The sequence below is a fragment of the Felis catus genome, chromosome F2 (genome assembly GCF_018350175.1).
Source record: "Felis catus isolate Fca126 chromosome F2, F.catus_Fca126_mat1.0, whole genome shotgun sequence".
Taxonomy (NCBI): Eukaryota; Metazoa; Chordata; class Mammalia; order Carnivora; family Felidae; genus Felis; species Felis catus.
This window is the reverse complement of record NC_058385.1, coordinates 31593663-31614874: the sequence shown is the minus strand read 5'-3', so window position 1 is coordinate 31614874 and position 21212 is coordinate 31593663.

Genomic DNA, 21212 nt, shown 5'->3' with positions numbered 1-21212 from the left:
TAGTTCTCCATCAGATAAGCGAAGAGAGTTTAAAAAACAAAGAAACAAACAAAAAACCAAAAAGTACTGTCTTGAGCAACCAGACAATAGCCTAATATTTTGCGCAAATAAAGAACACTTACTACTACTATACATGAAGAGTTGCAAGTATTATGAAATACTTATGTTGCAAGGATGTTTAAATATCGTCATCTACAGTTGGAGTTCCTTCTAACATCATTACCAGGTCTATCCTCGATTCCTGGTTGAATACTTCCAGTGTCTGGGAAAAAGTTCTTTCAGAAAGCTAATTATAATGGTTTATAGCATAACAACCTATCAGACTACCTTAAATAAATAGAATTTTAATCTTCGTTTTTCAATTTTATGGTTTCCAGTCAAATGGATGTGAAACTTCAAAATAATTGTAATATAATTATGTTAGTAACCTTCCTATTAATACCAGAATTTAAGTCCAAAATTGAGCTACAGCTATTTTCCTTATAATAAAGTGACATATACTCATCAAATGTTTGTTGATGTTTCCAGAAGAAAAAATGCTCAGTCTGTTACATAAAAATTATGCATGTTTGAATGACAGTTTCTGGTCTCCATAGATGGTTTCAGAGGGATTGTCACCTCGTCTCTTGCTCATTGTAACATCAAGCACAAAATCTGGTTTGTATCAATAATACACACAGAATTCACAATTGGGCTTTTACAAATTTGGTATAGAAAAACTGTGGGGACAATCTAAATGGTGAACTTTCATTTCCCTTTTTATCTTTGCCTTCTTTACTCTTCTTTTTGTGGGTGGCTAGAAGGGAAGAAAGAAGTATTTGGATATGAAATCTACAGTGAAATTTCTGATGGAATAAGGAAACTGGCCTCAAGGTTTAGAATATGACAGATAAATATATGTATATTTAACTGTCATATTCTCAAAATATATATATATATATATATTTTTGTTCATCATGTTCTACAGAATAATTCGCTTAATATTAGTCATGTGCTATGTTTTCTGTTTGATACACATTTCAAAAGACAAAGTGTACCTTGAGTTGTTGTCTGGAAATGTTTTGCAAACTAAACTAAAGGGGCATTGTTTTGGTTAGCAGAAGTATGAAATTGACCAGGATTTGGATAAAATGCTCTGAGGGCAATGCAAATGTATGCAATGTGGCCATGACCTATAATTTATTTTTTCAAAGATTCTCAAGGAAGAGAAACATACTGAAGAAGATATGAAACTTAGGTATTTAGTATTATAAGTCAGTACAACAAGTACCATGTAATGATTTACACAGAGTTTTCTATCTATCTATCTATCTATCTATCATCTATCTATCACATTCTATTAGAGCTACTGACAATCCAATCTTCCCTACCAGACTATGAGCTCTTTGAAAGTTAAAATTTTCCTTTCTTCCATTACTATATCCACTCCTTGGCCTAATGTCATACATTTGAATAGAATTAAAGACTCAATATACCAAATGCTCCTGAGTAACTGCTTGTATAAATTGAGTATTTGTATCTATCAATTATTTGCCTCATTTGGAAAATAACAAAAATTGGAATACATAAATATGGTAAGTCGCATACCATGTCAACTCTTTAAAATAATAATATTGCCCTTATTCCTCTAAAAAGCAGTATTACAGCAATAGCATTAAAAACAATACTGAGCTTAGATTAATTTTTTAGTTGTATTTTTCAATTAGGTACCTTTAATGTTCTAAAAAGAAAAAAATTTTGAAATCATAATTTCTCCCCCAAGTAGTTTATTTAGCAAACACACACACACACACACACACACACACACACACACACATACACACACATACAAACTTTTTTACACTTACTTACACAATTGAAAAGAGACTCTAATATCACATAGTAAGACAATGATGGAGGCTTATAAATTATTTAATTTGGACATTTCACCCCCATGAGATCCTTTGTAAATACTAGCTACAGAAATGATCAAGCTTGACTGCATATCCTATATCCAGGATGTTGCTGACACACTGATTAATAGTATTTGAGGAGAACTATTAGCTTGAATGATAACATAAGGAAAGTTAAGTGCATTTTCTTTTGTGTTTTGCATATAGAAGTTAAGCTGAAGACAGGAAGCAAGGTGCCCCATTATTTGCGGAAATTGGAGGAGACTTAGTTCTCCTCTTAAAGCTGCAGTAGCGTATTAAAAAGTCTTCCAGATTTTCTGTTATTACATTCATATTAAAAATTATTTTTTTGCCAGAAAATGTTCTTGGAATGCAAAATTCAAAGCATTTACAATCCTAAGAGTTCTAAAACATTACTGTATTTTCTTATTACTGACTAAAATGATGTTTAATTTTGAATCACCCATGAATGACAAGCATTTTTGGATGTAATCTTTCTAGAGTCACCTTGAACACCTTATGTTTTAATCTGAAAATATATCCTTTAGCAAATTAGAAAAGAATCACCCCAAGGATGATGTGTGTTTGGGCTTATGTGATTTCATTGTAAGTTCTTTACAAAATATTCCTAAATCAAGCTCATACTTAGGAATTATAGTGCTGAAGACAGTTTTACAGCATCTATATAATTGTTCTGTAAAACGGATAACATTTTTTAATTTAATAATAAATGGACTAAAATTCGCTTGTAAGTGATTTCCCCACACCTCTTTCTATTTTTCTTTTTGCTAATAAATAAACTTTGGTGTCACTGTCTTAAGCAATAATATACATTGGATATGATTTTCAGTGGTCAAACTCATTAACCTTAAAAATGGAGTTGAAATGGAAGCTAAACCAAAATAAAACTTACCAATAGCATATGATTGATCCTTTACTTTTTGGTTTTGCTACATAAATAAAACATGCTAAATATACATTTATTATGTGTCAGACATGACTTTGGAGAGTGTCCTATGGTTAATCAGTAGCAAATACACAGCTTTGGGGATCTATCCAGCTTACTTGTCTCTACCATTCTTTCCATTGGGTCTGTGGCAGTAACAACAGTTTTTCATAAAAACTCAGCTTGTGAGTTATGATCAGAATTCTTCTATTATGTCATTTAATTTCACAAAAATTCCTTTAAGCTGTTTTTCCTTGCGGCAGTAAGATTTTCCGTGTATGAGGGGTCACCTTCTCAAAGTTTAAGAGCTATTTATGTTCTAAGTATTTAACGAGTTTGGCAGCCTAACATTGGTAGTTTTCCAATGATAGCTGAAAAGCATAGCTTTCTGGAGGAAAATATCAAACTGCACAGCTCTCCGTTATCATTTTATGCTTAGAAAGCTTGTGTGCATTAAGATTTCTAAAATAAACTCAATTATTTTCACCATTAATCACTTCTACGCTCCATCGAAACACATTATTTATGACTAGAGTTGTCTTAGCGTTACCCCAAATATTTATTGTGAAGCATATGAAAATATCTTTACTCTTGGGAAAAGTAGCTCTTCTCCCCTTTTCCAGCCTATTAGTGAGAGATTTCTTTGTTTTTTGTTTTTTTTTTTAAAGAGATTTCCTGCAACCCTCTTCCTCAGGGTCAATTTTCACTTACTTTACCTTACAATGTTGGTAGTGTTACAGGATGTTTCCCAGGGAAATTCTACTCATTATCTTCTGGAGATAATGTAGCTTAATTCATAAATGATGCTAAGCAGGCTAGTCAGGCCAGGAGAGATTTGAGAGCAAACTTTTATGAAAGATTATGAAAAAAGGCTTAATTCAACTAATAATAAATTGTATCTTTGCAAAAATGGGGACATCTTAGGGAATAAATTGAATTCATTAAATATATGGAATATCAAATTTGAGGGAAAAGGAGTTCTGCTTCTTTGAATTTATTCCTTGTAATTATTGTGACCAGAGCCAAGTCAGAACTTGAAGTCATTTCTCTCTTTCTCTCCCTCCCTCTCTCTCTCCCCCCCCACCCCATCTCTGTCTCTGCCTCTCTCTCTCTCTCTCTCCCTCTCTCTCTCTCTCTCTCCTCTCTTTCTCTCTCTCTCTCTCTCTCTCTGTTGGCTTTTCTGTTTGTTTTGTTATTCTCATTTTTTTGTTGTTGATTGGTTGGTTTTTAACCTCAGGAACAGAGAGTTGTTAATCACACTACTTAACTCACAGCAGATTGTTCAATTAGTCCATTCTATTTAAAGACTTTCACAGGTTTCATTAATTGTTTATTCTCTCTTAACAGAACTCTTCATTTCCATTCCCAAGCCCATAAGCAACATCCTAATTGGGAAGTTTGCTGTATGGGTTCACAAAAACATAGATTTACTTTTATTCATTCACTTTTTAAAGAAAATGAACAGAGAAGTGTACGTCATCAATATACCCATTTAATCTGCTCCCAGATCAAGAAATAGGATACTGAAGCCTAGGATCTCTCATCATTTCCATTCCAGTCAATATCCTTCAAGAGTAGGATACTCAATACTGATGTTTATTGGCACAAATTAGATTAGTCTATTTTGGAACTTTACATATGTAGAATCAAACAATGTATACATTTTGTGGTTGGCTTTTTTCATTCCCTTAGTTCCTAAGATGTGTATTTATAGTTCATTAATTCTCATTGCTGTGCAAAATGTCATTGCATAATATAACAAAATTTACTCATGGGCATGTTGGCTGTTTTCAACATTTGGCTATTACAGATGCTTCTAAGAACAATATTGCGTATGTGTTTTAGTCCCAATAAGTACGTATCTGGGGGAGGTTGTTCCTAAGAGTAGAATTGCTGAATGATAGTATACGTATATATTCAGCTTTAGTAAATAATGCAACATAGCTAGCCAAAGTGGTTGTATCAATTTTCCTGCCCCTAAGGAGTACATGAGAGATTTAATTTCCCCTCATCTACAAGAGCATCTGCTATGATATGCCTTTTTTATTTTAGTTTGTCTGATGTGTGTGTGTGTGTGTGTGTGTGTGTGTGTGTGTAGAGAGAGAGAGACATACATATATCTATCTATCTATCTATCTATCTATCTATATATATATATCTATATCTATCTCTCTCTATATATATCTATCTATATCTATTTATCTATCTATATATAGATAGATAGATAGATATACACAAACACATATGAATGTAGTTAGCTTTTTTATTTGAGGGGTTATTTAAATTTCCAGTTCATTCAAGAGTACCTGGGTGGCTCAGTCAGTTAAGTGATTGACTCTTGATTTCGCTCAGGTCGTGATCTCATGGTTCATGAGACTGAGCCCCGCGTAGTGTGCTGCACTGACAGCTGACAGCATGGAGCCTACTTGGGATTCTCTCTCTCTTTCTCTCTCTGTCTCTCTGCCCCTGTCCAGCTTGCATATGCTCTCCCTCTCTTTAAAAATTAATAAAAAAGCATAAAAAGTAAATGTCCAATTCATTCAATTCAGGGGTTAAATCAGCTGCTAGAAACTGACACTACCACAATGTCTTGAACCAAGTCATCCATAGATTGTAACACAACATAACGACACAGAGTCTATAGTTATCCAGAAGCAGCGTAGAAGTTTATGTATAATTGGAAAAAATAAGCCAGCAAACCTTAATTCAAATTTAAAATTTAAAAATAAATTTGTTACATTTTAAAGTAGATATATTACTATTATGCTCCCTTTTAGTTTTTAGTCTTTATATTGTAATGCACACATAATGTAAGCATATGATTCATTAGTATTGAAAACTGAATAAAACCATGAATTCTTCATTCCAACCAAGATATGAAACATTTCAATAGCTGTAGAAAGTTGCACTTCATCCCATTTTGGTCAATCCCCATCCCTCAAAAGGTAAACATTGTTTTGACTTTTGTCACCATGGATTAGATTGCCCTGCTTTAGAATTTCATATACACGAAATCATATAGTACATATTGTTTACTTTCTTGTATCTGTATCTGTATCTTGTATCTGTATCTTGTATATGTATCTTCCTTTATCAACATATGTTTTTGAAACTCATCTGTGTTTTTGAGCGTAGCACTTGTTCATTGTCTTAAATTGCTAAGTAGCACTTCAGTATTCTGACATACAAACATAGCATTCTCCTCTAGATAGATATTTACACTGTTTCTTGTTTGGGGCTATGATTAATAAAGCTGATATAAAAATTCTTTTAACGGTCTTTTTTTTTAACTTAGAAATAAAATTACTGACTCCTAAAATGTACATTTTTTTTATAAGAAACAACTAAATTTCCAGGGCGCCTGGGTGGCTCAGTTGGTTAAGCGTCTGACTTCGGTTCAGGTCATGATCTCACAATTTGTGAGTTTGAGCTCTGCATTGGGATCTCTGCGGTCAGCACAGAGCCCACTTCGGATCCTCTCTTTCCCTCTCTCTCTGTCCCTCTCTCACTCACTCATTTTCTCTCTCAAAAATAAATAAACAGAAAAGAAACAACTAAACTTCCAAAAAACTGTAGCATTTTGGGCCTCCCACCAACAATGTATGGAACTTGTAGTTGCTCCCGATGTCCTACAAAAATAATATATGTATTTATTTATTTTAACTTTTTTTAACGTTTGATTTATTTTTGAGACAGGAAGAGACAGAGCATGAACAGGGGAGGGTCAGAGAGAGGGAGATACAGAATCTGAAACAGGCTCCAGGCTCTGAGCTGTCAGCACAGAGCCCTATGCGGGGCTCGAACTCACGGACCGCCAGATCATGACCTGAGCCAAAGTCGGATGCTTAACTGTCGGAGCCACCCAGGCGCCCCGAATATATGTATTTATGATACATATATCATATGTATATACATACATATATAACAGTAACAAAAATCATATATGTGCATATTTATATATACATTCACACAGAATATACATACACATGTATGTATGTTAAATGTTAAATGTTTTTTTTTATATATGAAATTTATTGACAAATTGGTTTCCATACAACACCCAGTGCTCATCCCAAAAGGTGCCCTCCTCAATACCCATCACCCACCCTCTCCTCCCTCCCACCCCCCATCAACCCTCAGTTTGTTCTCAGTTTTTAACAGTCTCTTATGCTTTGGCTCTCTCCCACTCTAACCTGTTTTTTTTTTCCTTCCCCTCCCCCATGGGTTCCTGTTAATTTCTCAGGGTCCACATAAGAGTGAAACCATATGGTATCTGTCTTTCTCTGTATGACTTATTTCACTTAGCATCACACTCTCCAGTTCCATCCACGTTGCTACAAAAGGCCATATTTCATTTTTTCTCATTGCCACGTAGTACTCCATTGTGTATATAAACCACAATTTCTTTATCCATTCATCAGTTGATGGACATTTAGGCTCTTTCCATAATTTGGCTATTGTTGAGAGTGCTGCTATGAACATTGGGGTACAAGTGGCCCTATGCATCAGTACTCCTGTATCCCTTGGATAAATTCCTAGCAGTGCTATTGCTGGGTCATAGGGTAGGTCTATTTTTAATTTTCTGAGGAACCTCCACACTGCTTTCCAGAGCGGCTGCACCAATTTGCATTCCCACCAACAGTGCAAGAGGGTTCCCGTTTCTCCACATCCTCTCCAGCATCTATAGTCTCCTGATTTGTTCATTTTGGCCACTCTGACTGGCGTGAGGTGACACCTGAGTGTGGTTTTGATTTGTATTTCCCTGATAAGGAGCGACGCTGAACATCTTTTCATGTGCCTGTTGGCCATCCGGATGTCTTCTTTAGAGAAGTGTCTATTCATGTTTTCTGCCCATTTCTTCACTGGGTTATTTGTTTTTCGGGTGTGGAGTTTGGTGAGCTCTTTATAGATTTTGGATACTAGCCCTTTGTCCGATATGTCATTTGCAAATATCTTTTCCCATTCCGTTGGTTGCCTTTTAGTTTTGTTGGTTGTTTCCTTTGCTGTGCAGAAGCTTTTTATCTTCATAAGGTCCCAGTAATTCACTTTTGCTTTTAATTCCCTTGCCTTTGGGGATGCGAGTAAGAGATTGCTACGGCTGAGGTCAGAGAGGTCTTTTCCTGCTTTCTCCTCTAAGGTTTTGATGGTTTCCTGTCTCACATTTGAGTTTATTTTTGTGAATGGTGTGAGAAAGTGGTCTAGTTTCAACCTTCTGCATGTTGCTGTCCAGTTCTCCCAGCACCATTTGTTAAAGAGGCTGTCTTTTTTCCATTGGATGTTCTTTCCTGCTTTGTCAAAGATGAGTTGGCCATACGTTTGTGGGTCTAGTTCTGGGGTTTCTATTCTATTCCATTGGTCTGTGTGTCTGTTTTTGTGCCAATACCATGCTGTCTTGATGATGACAGCTTTGTAGTAGAGGCTAAAGTCTGGGATTGTGATGCCTCCTGCTTTGGTCTTCTTCTTCAAAATTCCTTTGGCTATTCGGGGCCTTTTGTGATTCCATATGAATTTTAGGATTGCTTGTTCTAGTTTCGAGAAGAATGCTGGTGCAATTTTGATTGGGATTGCATTGAATGTGTAGATAGCTTTGGGTAGTATTGACATTTTGACAATATTTATTTTTCCAATCCATGAGCAGGGAATGTCTTTCCATTTCTTTAAATCTTCTTCAATTTCCTTCATAAGCTTTCTATAGTTTTCAGCATACAGATCCTTTACATCTTTGGTTAGATTTATTCCTAGGTATTTTATGCTTCTTGGTGCAATTGTGAATGGGATCAGTTTCTTTATTTGTCTTTCTGTTGCTTCATTGTTAGTGTATAAGAATGCAACTGATTTCTGTACATTGATTTTGTATCCTGCAACTTTGCTGAATTCCTGTATCAGTTCTAGCAGACTTTTGGTGGAGTCTATCGGATTTTCCATGTATAATATCATGTCATCTGCAAAAAGCGAAAGCTTGACTTCATCTTTGCCAATTTTGATGCCTTTGATTTCCTTTTGTTGTCTGATTGCTGATGCTAGAACTTCCAGCACTATGTTAAACAGCAGCAGTGAGAGTGGGCATCCTTGTCGTGTTCCTGATCTCAGGGAAAAAGCTCTCAGTTTTTCCCCGTTGAGGATGATGTTAGCTGTGGGCTTTTCATAAATGGCTTTTATGATCTTTAAGTATGTTCCTTCTATCCCGACTTTCTCAAGGGCTTTTATTAAGAAAGGGTGCTGGGTTTTGTCAAAGGCCTTTTCTGCATCAATTGACAGGATCATATGGTTCTTCTCTTTTTTTTTGTTAATGTGATGTATCACATTGATTGATTTGCGAATGTTGAACCAGCCCTGCATCCCAGGAATGAATCCCACTTGATCATGGTGAATAATTCTTTTTATATGCCGTTGAATTCGATTTGCTAGTATCTTATTGAGAATTTTTGCATCCATATTCATCAGGGACATTGGCCTGTAGTTCTCTTTTTTTACTGGGTCTCTGGTTTAGGAATCAAAGTAATACTGGCTTCATAGAATGAGTCTGGAAGTTTTCCTTCCCTTTCTATTTCTTGGAATAGCTTGAGAAGGATAGGTATTATCTCTGCTTTAAACGTCTGGTAGAACTCCCCTGGGAAGCCATCTGGTCCTGGACTCTTATTTGTTGGGAGATTTTTGATAACCGATTCAATTTCTTCACTGGTTATGGGTCTGTTCAAGCTTTCTATTTCCTCCTGGTTGAGTTTTGGAAGAGTGTGGGTGTTCAGGAATTTGTCCATTTCTTCCAGGTTGTCCAATTTGTTGGCATATAATTTTTCATAGTATTCCCTGATAATTGTTTGTATCTCTGAGGGATTGGTTGTAATAATTCCATTTTCATTCATGATTTTATCTATTTGGGTCATTTCCCTTTTCTTTTTGAGAAGCCTGGCTAGAGGTTTGTCAATTTTGTTTATTTTTTCAAAAAACCAACTCTTGGTTTCGTTGATCTGCTCTACAGTTTTTTTAGATTCTATATTGTTTATTTCTGCTCTGATCTTTATTATTTCTCTTCTTCTGCTGGGTTTAGGCTGCCTTTGCTGTTCTGCTTCTAGTTCCTTTAGGTGTGCTGTTAGATTTTGTATTGGGGATTTTTCTTGTTTCTTGAGATAGGCCTGGATTGCAATGTATTTTCCTCTCAGGACTGCCTTCGCTGCGTCCCAAAGCGTTTGGATTGTTGTATTTTCATTTTCGTTTGTTTCCATATATTTTTTAATTTCTTCTCTAATTGCCTGGTTGACCCACTCATTCGTTAGTAGGGTGTTCTTTAACCTCCATGCCTTTGGAGGTTTTCCAGACTTTTTTCTGTGGTTGATTTCAAGCTTCATAGCATTGTGGTCTGAAAGTATGCATGGTATCATTTCAATTCTTGTAAACTTATGAAGGGCTGTTTTGTGACCCAGTATATGATCTATCTTGGAGAATGTTCCATGTGCACTCGAGAAGAAAGTATATTCTGTTGCTTTGGGATGCAGAGTTCTAAATATATCTGTCAAGTCCATCTGATCCAATGTCTCATTCAGGGCCCTTGTTTCTTTATTGACCGTGTGTCTAGATGATCTGTCCATTTCTGTAAGTGGGGTGTTAAAGTCCCCTGCAATTACCACATTCTTATCAATAAGGTTGCTTATGTTTATGAGTAATTGTTTTATATATTTGGGGGCTCCGGTATTCAGTGCATAGACATTTATACTTGCTAGCTCTTCCTGATGGATAGACCCTGTAACTATTATATAATGTCCTTCTTCATCTCTTGTTACAGCCTTTAATTTAAAGTCTAGTTTGTCTGATATAAGTATGGCTACTCCAGCTTTCTTTTGGCTTCCAGTCGCATGATAAATAGTTCTCCATCCCCTCACTCTCAATCTAAAGGTGTCCTCAGGTCTAAAATGAGTCTCTTGTAGACAGCAAATAGATGGGTCTTGTTTTTTTATCCATTCTGATACCCTATGTCTTTTGGTTGGCGCATTTAATCCATTTACATTCAGTGTTATTATAGAAAGATATGGGGTTAGAGTCATTGTGATGTCTGTATGTTTTATGCTTGTAGTGATGTCTCTGGGACTTTGTCTCACAGGGTCCCCCTTAGGATCTCTTGTAGGGCTGGTTTAGTGGTGACAAATTCCTTCAGTTTTTGTTTGTTTGGGAAGACCTTTATCTCTCCTTCTATTCTAAATGACAGACTTGCTAGATAAAGGATTCTCGGCTGCATATTTTTTCTGTCTAGCACCCTGAAAATCTCGTGCCAATTCTTTCTGGCCTGCCAAGTTTCAAAAGAGAGATCAGTCACGAGTCTTATAGGTCTCCCTTTATATGTGAGGGCACGTTTACCCCTTGCTGCTTTCAGAATTTTCTCTTTATCCTTGTATTTTGCCAGTTTCACTATGATATGTCGTGCAGAAGATCGATTCAAGTTACGTCTGAAGGGAGTTCTCTGTGCCTCTTGGATTTCAATGCCTTTTTCCTTCCCCAGTTCAGGGAAGTTCTCAGCTATTATTTCTTCAAGTACCCCTTCAGCACCTTTCCCTCTCTCTTCCTCCTCTGGGATACCAATTATGCGTATATTATTTCTTTTTAGTGTATCACTTAGTTCTCTAATTTTCCCCTCATACTCCTGGATTTTTTTTATCTCTCTTTTTCTCAGCTTCCTCTTTTTCCATAACTTTATCTTCTAGTTCACCTATTCTCTCCTCTGCCTCTTCAAGCCGAGCTGTGGTGGTTTCCATTTTGTTATGCATTTCGTTTAAAGCGTTTTTCAGCTCCTCGTGACTGTTCCTTAGTCCCTTGATCTCTGTAGCAAGAGATTCTCTGCTGTCCTGTATACTGTTTTCAAGCCCAGCGATTAATTTTATGACTATTATTCTAAATTCACTTTCTGTTATATTATTTAAATCCTTTTTGATCAGTTCATTAGCTGTTGTTATTTCCTGGAGATTCTTCTGAGGGGAATTCTTCCGCTTGGTCATTTTGGATAGTCCCTGGCGTGGTAAGGACCTGCAGGGCACTTCCCCTGTGTTGTGGTGTATAACTGGAATTGGTGGGCGGGGCCGCAGTCAGACCTGATGTCTGCCCCCAGTCCACCACTGGGGCCACAGTCAGACTGGTGTGTGCCTTCTCTTCCCCTCTCCTAGGGGCGGGATTCACTGTGGGGTGGTGTGGCCCGTCTGGGCTACTTGCACACTGCCAGGCTTGTGATGCTGGGGATCTGGCGTATTAGCTGGGGTGGGTAGGCAAGGTGCACAGGGGCAGGAGGGGCAGGCTTAGATCACTTCTCCTTAGGTGATCCTCTTCAGGAGGGGCCCTGTGGCAGCGGGAGGGAGTCAGATCCGCTGCCGGAGGTTTGGCTCCGCAGAAGCACAGAGTTGGGTGTTTGCGCGGAGCGAGCAAGTTCCCTGGCAGGAACTGGTTCTCTTTGGGATTTTGGCTGGGGGATGGGCAGGAGAGATGGCGCTGGCGAGCGCCTTTGTTCCCCACCAAACTGAGCTCTGTTGTCAGGGGTCTCAGCAGCTCTCCCTCCCTTTGTCCTCCAGCCTTCCCGCTTTCTGAGCAGAGCTGTTAACTTATGACCTCCCAGACGCTAAGTCGCGCTTGTTGTGGGAACACAGTCCGTCAGGCCCCTCCGCTTTTGCCAGCCAGACTCGGGGGCTCTGCTTGGCCGGCGAGCCGCCCCTCCGCCCCGGCTCCCTCCCGCCAGTCCGTGGAGCGCGCACCGCCTAGCCACCCTTCCTACCCTCTTCCGTGGGCCTCTCGTCTGCGTTTGGCTCCAGCGACTCCGTTCTGCTAATCCTCTGGCGGTTTTCTGGGTTATTTAGGCAGGTGTATGTGGAATCTAAGTGATGAGCAGGACGCGCGGTGAGCCCAGCGTCCTCCTAAGCCACCATCTTGCTGCTTCTCCCCGAAGATAGATCTTAAATGTTAAATTAAAATAAATTAGACATTTCACCAGTCACATTCTCTGATAATAATTAAAGACAGGAAATACTAGAAAAAATACTAAAAATGTCACCTCATTCTTTTCAAGTTTACTTATTTTGAGAGAAAAAGTGCAAAGTGATAGGGGCAGAGAAATAGAGAATCCCATGCAGGCCCTGATGAGGGCCCGAACTCACAAACTATGAAATTATGATCTGAGCCACAGTTGGATGCCTAAGTGACTGAGCCACCCATGTGTCCCTAAAAAATGTCATTTCTTAGCACTTATGAAATGGTGTTGTATATAAACTCTGTATCAGAAACGGAAATTAAAAATTACCTACTAATTAATGACAGTATAAACCATACATCTAATGACCATATTAACCAAAAAGTTGGTGGATAGCAGTTAAAAATATAACCAGAAAATGATTTATAGCTTTGATCTTCTGAATTGACTCATTCATTAATTTTTAATGCTATTACTATTAAAAAAACACTGAAAAATCATCGAGCTAATTATTCATTTTAAAGAGACCAAGGAAGAAACAACTAAACAAATAAAGACTACAAAAGTATAAGAAGAAATAATTATCAAAGCTAAAGTTCACATAATATTGAAACAAGAAATAATAAACCAAAGCTAAGTTTTTGAAAGGTCTGAATAAATGAATGCTTAGCAAGCATGATCAAGAAATTTTGTATATATTTCTTCTGTGAATGTGAATATGTTCAGGCCTTTTTATTAATAATCTACAAATATCTCAGAAAAATCTAAATACCTATATCTATTGACTTATCAATAGCACTTTCAGAAATATAGTCATATATATAAAGCACTCATTTAATGGACATATGCACAATGATGCTTATGGCAGCATTGTATGTGGAAGCATTAAAAAATAAATGATTGAAACATTTATGATGTATCCAACCTAGGGAATTTTATGCAGTTATAAATAGAATGAGCTAGATCTATATATATTTTCTTATAGGAAATCTATTATGTATAGTTAGGCTTAAATACATAGTTGCAGACTAATGAGTATATTGTGATTCTATTTTTGAGAGAAATAACTTTTATCTGTATGCATTTTCTATATGTCTGCATTTGCATAAATAAATTTTGGAAGGACACAGGTTGAAATGTTAAAATATCTCAAGTCAGAGTGATGGGATTTAGGGAAGTTGTGGCAAGATCATTAACTTTTTAAATAAAATCCTGCAATGCCTGGCATGTTAAAATAAACAAGCAGCAATCACGTGATTTTAAAACCAGTAAGTAAAAGTAAAACAAAGCATTTTTTAAGAGTGGAAGAGTATGTAAAACTGAAGTCCCCTGCCTGAAAAAATTGAAATATTATGGGAGGACATAGAAAAAATAGATAATCTATTTTGCTTTGTCTATACTGGAAAGAAAATTTAAATTTTTTTAATGTTTATTTATTTTTGAGAGAGAGAGAGAAAGACAGATGGGGGGGGGCAGAGAGAGAGAGGGAGACCCAGAATCCGAAGTTGTCAGCACACAGCTGGACACAGGTCTCAAATCCAGGAACCATGAGATCATGACCTGAGCTGAAGTTGGACGCTTAACTGACTGAGCCACCCAGATGCCCCAAGAAAATTTTAATCAAATGAAAACTGAAGCACTGAATAATTAAAAAAGGAAATAATGTCACATATTTTATTTTAGTTTATTGTTTTTTTGCAAACACTTTATCTTCTTTTTTTCTTACAAGTTTTAATTTAAATTCTGGTTAATTAACATGCAGTCTCATGTTAGTTTTAGGTATAGGATTTAATGATTCATAACTTACATACAACACCCAGTGCTCATTACAAGTGCCCTCAATACCCATCGCTGCTCCCACTTCCCCTCCAGCAACCTTCACTTTTCTTCTCTATAGTTAAGTCTGTTTTATGGTTTGCCTCTCTCTCTGTCTCTCTCTTTTTTTCCCTATGTTCATCTGTTACATTTACCACCTCTTCTCTCTTCTTTATCCATTCATCAGTTGATGGACATTTGCACTGTTTCCATAATTTGGCTATTGTGGATATTGCTGCTATAAACATTGGGATGCATCAGTATTCTTTGGGTAAATACCTAGTAGTACAATTGCTGGATCTTAGGGTAGTTCTATTTCTACCTTTTTGAGGAAACGTCATACTGTTTTCCATGTTTCTATTTTAAATTTATAGTGTTCTTCATGATCAGAAAAACTATATTCCAGACCCTGTAATATTTTGTAGTTATTATAGGAACAAATTTAACATTCTTAGAGAGTAAAATATGAAAACCCAAGTATAAACCCAAGTGAATCTCCTTTGTCCTCAATAACTTCTCTAGAGACACTTTTTAGATACACTGTATCTTAATTCCACCATGTTAGTTAGAACAGTCTTTTGTAATATAAACAAGATGAGATGAAGACTGTATCATGGTTAAGTCAAACTGTTAAACAATTATTTACTCATTGGCTTGAAGAGAGATCCCAAGTGGTACAGCACAGAGAAGGACACTGTTTTTAATGAGAAGTTTGATAAGAATGTGGGTCTGTATCATCATATTTTAAATCAAGTTTTGTGTCATTAAAATTTCACACGCTATATTTGCTGGTAGGATCATAGAACATGTGTAATTAAATATATCCTAGTTTAAACTCTCTTATAAATGTTTGATCTACACGTAGTTCTTTCTCAACACACATACTTTTTAAAAGTAAATATTTATTTATTTTGAGTGTGAGAGAGAGTTCATGAGTACAGGAGGGGCAGAGAGGAGGGAGAGAGAGAATCCCAAGCAGGCTCCATCTTGTCATTGTGGAGCTGAACATAGGGCTTGATCCCAAGAACCATGAGATCATGACCTGAGTGGAAATCAAAAGTTGAATGCTCAGCTGAGCTACCCAGGCACCCCTAACATACATACATTTTTCCCCCAGAATTTACCGTAAATATTTTAGTGTCAAATTCACCAAAGGATATGCTTTGTATTTTTCTTATGTGTTCATTTAATTTGACTAAAACTTTCAAGCCTATGAAGTGAAATTCAGAGAGATTTTTAACAAAGATGAAAGAGGCTATTTTTGATATATTTAGATTACATTATCCTAGATGGAAAATTAAAACTCAAGTGAAAGCTTCAAGTTTTAATAGATACAATTTATATGGCTATATTATATAAAAGAGATTTATAGGGTGAAAACACTGTACACACTTGGGTGGACCTTGGTGATAGAATCTATCTAAAAGCTAGAACTTATTTCATTATAGATCCCTAAAGTATAATTCATTATATATTAAAACAACAACTAGAAATAACATATAGTCATAAATAAGACATTATGCCCATGAATTATGGCACTAAAATGCAATATATACCACGGTTAAAGCTATGGTGTAGCTCTATAAGTACTCTTGCCAAAAAAAAAAAAAAATTCTCCAAAATCTATATTTAATGGAAAAGAAAAACTAACGTACAGAACAATTTATATACTATATGTCTTTTTGTTGCTAAATATAACGCTTACACATACACACTCATATATGTATATGTCCACTTATACAGCTAGAATTATGAATATGTTAAATATCAAACTATTGATGGTTTACATTTCTGGGGAGTAGACTGTGTTACAGAGTAGACAGGATACTCATTGTATATCATCTTATATTGCTTAAATATTTTATAATGGCATGTGTTGTTATTAATACAAGATAAACTAAAAGTATATACAAAGTACATGTAAAAATTACCCCTCAGATCTAATACATTTCTAAAGGTCTGTGATCACCTAATACTAAAGTACTGACTACATTCAAGCTATATGGTTAAAGCTGTCTTATTCTACTCCAATAATTCATTTTTAATTTGTATTCAACTTATAGCCAACTTTATCATTCACTGTATTTTCTATAACTTTTAACTTTATATATTTCTAAAATTTCATGAAAATAGATTGATTATGAAATTGTTTAATTTTAATAATGACATACAAGGCTTTTTATTTTTTCAAGGTTTTAAGGTTTTTATCTTTTAAAGATTTTTTAATAAAAGATCATTTTCACATGCCTACATCTCTCAAATTATCAAAAATCCCTGTCTTCAAGATACTCATAATGTTACTGGTCCTCTTTGTATATTATTTCACAATACTTTTTATATTAATAATATTTACATTACTATTTACATTTTGAACAATTTCTAAAAGTGTATTAAATGTATTTCATACAATTTCATAAGTGTATTAAATGTATTTATGAATATTCTTACTTCTAGTACTTCATACTAAAAGTAGCTTAATTTCATATTTATCCTGAATTATAGCTCTGACATCACTGGTCTTGAATTGCTCAAGGAAACTGATCATATTGTGGGGAAATAAGTCAAAAAAAATGGCTATTTAAAAGTTTTTAAATTTTTTTAAATATTTATTTTTGAGAGAGAGAGACACAGAACACAAGCACAAGAGGGGCAGAAAGAGAGAGAGAGAGAGAGAGAGAGAGAGAGAATCTGAAGTAGGTTCCAGGTTCTGAGCTGTCGGCACAGAGCCCAACATGGGGCTCCCACCCACCAACCATGACATCATGACCTGAGCACACGTCGGACGTTCAACCGCTTAGCCACCCAGGTGCTCCCACATACTAGATATTTTGAGGGTTCGAACAGATGTTTGCTGTTGGGGTATGTTACGATATGCAAATTGAGATATTGAATAAGTAGTTTAATACAGAGGGGTGGAGTTCAGGGTGAGGTCTGGGATGGAGGTAATAATTTAGGAATTGTCTACAGTTAGATAATATTTAAAGTTTATGACACTAGATGAGATTGTCAAGGAAATGGGTATGCACAGTAAAAAGAAGGAAAGACAAAAATTCCCTGGAATATTTCAATGACTAAAAGTTAGCAAGATGGGAAGGATATAGGAAGGAGACTGGCAGGACCATATCATGGGGTTAGGAGAGTTTAGTTCCCTGTGAGCCAAGTAAAGAAAATATTTCACAAACAGATGTTTCATAAACATAGCTGTGTCCAATTTGTATATGGATCAAAAGATGAAGAATAATATGAAGCATGGATATATAAATGTGCAGATAGGATATTTTAAAACATTTGAGGTTAGAAGCATTACAAGTTTGAAAAGCTAAAATGTAGGTTGGCCATCAAACATAGCTCACACATATGCTGAATAATCATAATCTCTATTTTGGGTGTACTAGATAAAGTTGATATAGTGATTTATAAATAAATGTAGTAAATCATACATCTAATTTTTTCCCAGGAGGCAACAATCTGGCAGATACACAATTCAGAATTGGAGTATTAAGAATTGAAAGAGAAGTGGACAATTCATAGGGATATTTTCTAAAATGTCCTAAGCTTTCTCATAGCCCTTTTGAATAAAATCTTCATAAATATTTTATGTAGAATGTTTATAGTTCTTCCAAGGATGAATAAAGTCAAGCATGACCTCAAATCTTTTATAGTAGAGTTGAAAGAACAATTTTATTTCTTTCTAAGAAATCATAGACATGGTAAGTATATTAAACTAATGTTCAGAAGCAAGAATAAATTTTCAATCTTATCAGAAATGAGTTGAGACAGATTTTTCAAAGCATCAATAATGTAATTTCTGTCAACTAGAGTATGTTGTATTGAGTATATCAGGAATATAGGACAATAAATTTGAACATTACTCCATAATAACACTTGAAACCATAATGCTGAATATTATTAGTCATGTGTAGAGTATGGATAGTAAAACAAATGGTGCTAATAATTGAGACCTAGGACAGGATTCTGGAGGTATCATTATTGATAGTGTAAGAATAATTGGAAGAGTTTACAAAATCACACTTTTAACAAAGGCAGTGTGTAAAATAATTTCTCCATCCATTTTATTTTAATATAAGCAACAGTAAGGCTGCAGAACTATGCAATAGAAATAGAGACTTTGAAAACAGAATTTATATGTCTCAATTTCAGTCACACACTTAAAAAATCAAACATATGTTTGCAATAATTAACTAATAAGAAACAATTTCCTGAAAGAGAAGTGGTCAAAATATAATAGCATCACTAAGAAATGATGTGTTTAAGGTAATTCTTCCAGACATGACTTCATTTGCAAACACCTATAATACTTATTTCAATATATATGAAATAAACAACCCATGACTAGAATAGTTTTTCACAAAAATTCCAAAATGTTATATTTCATAAAACAGATTTCATATATCTGTGCCATTAGATACATTTACTCCAAAAAATGTCCCCAGTTTCTTAAGCAGCCAATTAGTATTTGAACAAGACAGTCACTACCACTGAATATAAATGAAGGCATGTATGGGGTTGGCACAGAGGCTTAACCTTTATGTCATAGCCCCATATACCACCCAATGCAATTCTTATGAGAGGAATATTTTCTCCTTTTAATAAAGAGGTTAAAGGGATGTATTAATCATCAATCTCCCCTGAAAAAAAAATAAAACAATAAAATCTCGAACTAGAGTTGTAAAAACGGGAGCAACTACCTCATGCAATAACAAAAAAAAAAAAAAAGGAAAAAGATAAAAATACAGATTCAGAAGAAATAGATTAAAGATCCAAATCCCTCAATAGCCCCTTCTATGACTTTGGTCTACTCAGATTCCTCAGGTCTTAATTTCCACATTTGTAAAACAGAAATACACTCTTCAGAAATATTAGAGGAGACTTTGATTTTGAACTCCTATGGGACTTCTGAGGATTCAGGTTGGAACTACTGCTGTTGCCTCCCCTAATAATGAAGGAGGAACAGGGAGAAAAAAAAAGTGACTCACAAATTCTCTGCCAGTGTTGGGAGTTGCCTGATCTGCTCCTTGTGTCAGAACTAGAGCACTTCTGGAGCTTTCTGCTCATGTTCATGTCCCACTTCTGCATTCAGGCAGGGGGATACTGGAAAAGAAAAGCAGATAGGGTGTAGGGAGTGAACTCACTGTTGGCTTATTGGCACTCACTTGTTTATTGAGACCCTACTATAGGTTTCTAGGTATTAGCAATTCAAATTTTTATAAAATTTGCTCTTACCCTGCAGGGAATGAAACCATACATTAAAGGATATCCAAGGAAAAAAATTCCAGTATGTTGTATAGAGGATTAAATATGATGTTTCTTTAAATTATTTATCCACACATTTAAACTATTATAATTCATAAAAATTGCTAGGAGTAAGATAATGTGCTAATAAAAATAAATTTTAGATAAGTTGAAAAACAAACTCAACTAACTAAAGAGTCTTTATAGGATAAACACATAAAACTAGATACGAAAATGTCAAAAAATAGAGGCATGGGTGAAATATGCTTGACAAAACAGGAAAATAAAGAAATGAAGGGAGCAAAGAGGGATTTTACTGTCAAAATAGTATTTGTGAGCAAAATAATTAAATGGGAACAGTTTTTTTAAGAAATAACATTCTTCTTGTAAGTATACTGCTTTTTCACTGCCTACTTGTTTAGAAAAATTATCAGAATGAAATTAGTAGTGATGACAATCAAGATGTGATTACTTTTAAATGTACTTACATATTAGATATTTCCAGATTTGCATGGCACATGAATTCCAAAGAACTCAAAGCATTATGCAGCAATTTCTATGTAATGTTTCTAGAGCAAAGGAGCAGCCATTGCTTCAAAGGTCTGCAGGAGCAGACAAGAGTGTTTTTATATGGATGACTTCATTTAACAAATATTATAAAATTAAGACTTAGAAATCCCTTTTGAAAGTCAGAAACTGAAAAAAAAAAAACTTGAAGGGTTGCCTGAAAGATAATCTGCTTACAATTAGGGAAGATTGCACACATAACAGAAGAAAACTTGTGATTTTAGTGATGCGCTCCCTCACCCTTAGCCAAAGAAAAATAGAACCCAGTTTCTGATTCCTGTGTATTTGCATATCTTATTGCTAGAAAAGAGTATTTATTACACATCTGTAAGTCAAATTTCGGTTTAATAGAAACTATTATTCCATATTATATTGGAACAGAGCTGACATTTTCTGTGACATGTAGGAAGCCTTAGAGACTTGAAAACTATGGCTTGCAGGGGAGGAAAAATAATTTTTTCTCAACTTTTCTAGATTCCTAGCTGAGACCTCCCTGTAATAAAAGATTAATAGGAGAAAAACAAACAGAATTTTAATAACATGTATACCTCCTGTATACATGGGAGATAACCAGGAAAACTAACTCCTCGAAATGGCCCAAATCATGACCTGAAATGCCATCTCCACATAAAGATAAAGATGTTGTAGGTGTGGGAGGCTATCAAAAAAGTACAGCAAACAAGGGTAAGGTTGTTATGTAGATTTAGGGCCTTGTCTTCTCTATTGATGAGGGTTTCTAGAGCTTTAGTCATCCTTCTCTTTGGGTTACGGTGAAGGAGACACTATCACAAATGGAGTT